At 51.5% G+C, this 3,418-nt stretch overlaps 1 long non-coding RNA gene across 2 annotated transcripts; it reads left to right on the forward strand.

Annotated features, from left to right (window-relative positions):
* Nucleotides 1-1,621: 1,621 nt before the first annotated feature.
* On the forward strand, nucleotides 1,622-3,175 carry LOC115939365 (uncharacterized). 2 transcript variants are annotated; one of them, XR_004074183.2, is made up of 3 exons: nucleotides 1,622-1,810; nucleotides 2,003-2,124; nucleotides 2,513-3,175. It is a non-coding gene; the product is annotated as an uncharacterized LOC115939365 (long non-coding RNA). The 2 variants fall into 2 exon arrangements; XR_014147397.1 differs by lacking the exon at nucleotides 2,003-2,124.
* Nucleotides 3,176-3,418: the final 243 nt, after the last annotated feature.

Consider the following 3,418-nt stretch of genomic DNA (forward strand, 5'->3'; position numbering starts at 1 on the left):
TGATCACACATTACAAAGGACACACACTATACAAAACCAGTTGAAAAAAGTCATGAAACAAACACACAACAACAAGGGAAATGCAAATCAAAACCACAATGAGATACTTCACACCTACTAGGATGCCTATATCCTTTTTTAAAAATGAAAATAACAAGTATTGATGAGGAGAAGCCAGAACCTTCATATATTGCTGGTAGGAATGTAAAATGATATAGCCACTGTGGAAAGCATTTTGGCAGTTCCTTAAAAAGTTAAACATAGAATTGCCACATGACCCAACAATTCCACTCCTAGGTATACATAAAAAAAAAAAATGAAAAACAAAAACTCAAACAAAAATGTGTACACAAATGTTTATAGCAGAGTTATTCATGATAACCGAAAAGTAGAAAAAACCCAAATGTCCATCAATGTGAATGGATAAACAAAATAAGGTATATTCATGTAGTGGAATATTATTTGGCCTTAAAAAGAATGAAGCACTGATACATGCTCCAGCGTGGAGAAACCTTGAAAACACTATGCTAGGTAAAAGAAGCCAGACACAAAAGATCACATATTCTGTGATCCCATTTACACAGCGTATCCAGAATAGACAAATCCATCAAAACAGAAAACAGATTAGTGGGTTGCTCTAGGCTAAAGAAAAGAATGGATAGTGACCACTTTGCGTGTATGGGACTTCTTTTGGGGGGGGGGTGACAAAATGTTCTGGAATCCAATAGTCGTAATGGTTGCACAACATCGTGAATGTAGTAAAAGCCATTGAATTGTACACTTTAAAATGGTTAAGATGGTGAACTTTACGTTATGTGCATTTTTGAAAAAGGAATATGGGATGCTCAAATATGATGATGAATTCTGAATTTTCCAGGAGGGAGTCTTTCAAAATAAGTGCCCAGGAAATATTAACAAGTGAGCCTCCTCCCAGCTGGCCTCTAAGGCATTGTTCTCTTCTCATTGGTCAGGGGCATTCTCATCAGCTCAGCATCCCTCTCCCACTGGCTGGATCCTTGATGCTAAGGGTCTGAGCGAGAACCCGGTTTCCCAGGCCCTGCAGCAGGGGAGAGAGGAAGCCGGGGACAACGGCCAAGCTTTCTTTAGGGGTCTGGGGCCCCACGAGCTGGATGAGGCTGGTCAAGCATTTCTCTCAAGTGAGAGGTCTTTGGTTGGTTGGAAAATGCCAGAAATTGACGTTAGGAGGGTCTGAACTGCCCCTAACTCTTGTGAGACGTCAGGCCAAGTGCCTTCTGGATGGTGCTTTCCTCTGAGGTAGGATAAAAATGAAGTGAGGACTCTGGGAGAACATATAGCCTGTGATTCCACGGCCTGGTAAATATAAAGCAAGGGGCACTGCCCTCGGAGGCCAGACCGGGGCGGACCCCCGTTCCGGCGTCCTGGGGCTCCGTCCCCCCCTGCCCCCGCCACCACCTTCCCGGAGAGCAGCGTCCCTCTGCAGCCCACGCACCCCGCGGACTCGGGGCCGCCCCTCCCCCACTCCTGTCCGCGAACGTGACCCACGATGGTCGGCGGGGAGGTCCGGGGGAGGAGCTCGGCCTCTGATTGGAAGAGGGGCGTGGGGGCGGGGCGACGGGCGTGGCCAACGGCAGGAGCCCGAGCCATTGGCCGTTAATTTCGGGCAGCGCCTTGCTTAGTCTCTTCGAGATGGCTCTGAGCTGACTTTGTAGCTGACAAACCGGTTTAGGGGCATCCCCCTCTCCAAGGAAGATCAGAACTGCTTTAAGGATGCAGGAAAATCCCCGAGGCCCAAGCTGTGGGGAACTGGACACCCCCTCGCTTACCCCAGGTTGGTTGCAGAAGTTGCGGCCTTCGTCCCCGGGACCACCGCTCTGTCCTCCTCCTCTGGACGCTGCCCCGCGCTGCAGGGCTGGGGGCCGCTCGAAGCCCCTGCTGAGCCCCCTCCCCTTGCCGCGGGCTCACCCTCGCATTTCCACCCTCTTTTCTCCCTTTACCTGTGTATTGTTATCTCTCGTGGAAGGATGCCGTTCCCCTTCCCGAGGGGTCGCCGCCTGCAGGCAGTGGGAGAGCGCCGGACTCAAGGAGCGGGATGAGCCTGGCGGAGCTGCCCAGCCGGCCCGGCCCCCGTCCCGAGGCGCTGGGGTGAGGGGGTTTGCGGGATGTTCCTCCTTCTCCTTTCCTTCTCACCTCCCTTCCCACCGCGAGGGGAGGGGGCTTGGGTTGGACGGAACTGCAGACCTGGGTGGGGGCAGGAGATCTCCTCTGCAAGGCCGGGGAGGGGGGGCGGGGGGGCCATGGGAAACACACTAACGCCTTGTGAACGTGTCCTCTCACCTGAAACATGACAGGACGGTAACACCGCCGAGGTCAAGAGTCTCGGTGAGAATGGGAGTGACGTGAATGTCTTTTGAAAGCAAGTGTACTACAGATTGCTTGTAGTTTTAACTTGTGGTTTTAACGGTGTCAGCTTTGCCCCCACTGTCGCCTTTCCGTGTATCAAGTTTCTCCTGATTTCCTTTTGCTTTCACAGGACTGGTCACTGCCCATGATCATCAGTCAAGCCATAACCAAGAGCATGGAGGCTGTCTATTTGTGCACATGGTCATCTTCTAGGAATTAGGAAGCCACCCTTCAGGAGTCCCCATCACAGTGGGACTATGCCCGGCTCCTCCTTTTGCAGCCTTTACTGAAGTATTAGCTATCTGGAAAAGGATCTGCTAGTAGGACCTGGGGCTTTTGTTCCCGGTGCCACACACTCCTCTCCCCCTCAAGATACTCAGTACTGTCCCTTCAGGGAGGAGATTTGAGCTTTGCTCAGGCAGCAGGAGAAGACCTAGCCCTCACCGGTCTCGGTTCCTTCAAAGGTCAGGGCTCATAGGATTCCTCAGTAAAGTGGGCTGGGCATGAGCAGGAACCCCACTCTAGGCTTTCATATCAGTTCATCTTCTCCCCCTTTGTCCCAGAGCTCAGCTCAGACCCAAAGGCTCTTCCATTTACCATCAACATGGAAATTTGTCTCTTTACGTGGGTGTATTCTCCCTCTTTTGTGCATTATCTTGTTCCTCAAAACTGCCCTTCCACGAAGGAGGCCTGTGGAGTCAAGGGGCCTGGCCAGACACCCAGAGGTGACTGAGGCCGTCAGACCTCAGATTGGGTAGACCAATTTAATAAAGGCTTTATGTCCTTGACTGCCGGGACTTGTGAGTGGTGTGCTGAATCAGAAGACTGGATAGTCCTTCTTTCTTTCCATCCAAAACCAGTGCATGGTGTTTGTGCCACAGAGAAGGGGACAATGAGGGGAAGAGGGGGGAGGGCTGTTATAAGGGGTATCCCTGGCTCTGCCCACCTCCCTCTTTGAAGAATGCTTGTCACTGTCTCAGGGAGGGATCAGACACCAGTTGGTTAGCTAGACACCTGGCAGGGTTTTCTTTGAACA

Source organism: Leptonychotes weddellii, chromosome 8 (assembly GCF_054177405.1).
Source record: "Leptonychotes weddellii isolate Sample4059 chromosome 8, ASM5417740v2, whole genome shotgun sequence".
NCBI lineage: Eukaryota > Metazoa > Chordata > Mammalia > Carnivora > Phocidae > Leptonychotes > Leptonychotes weddellii.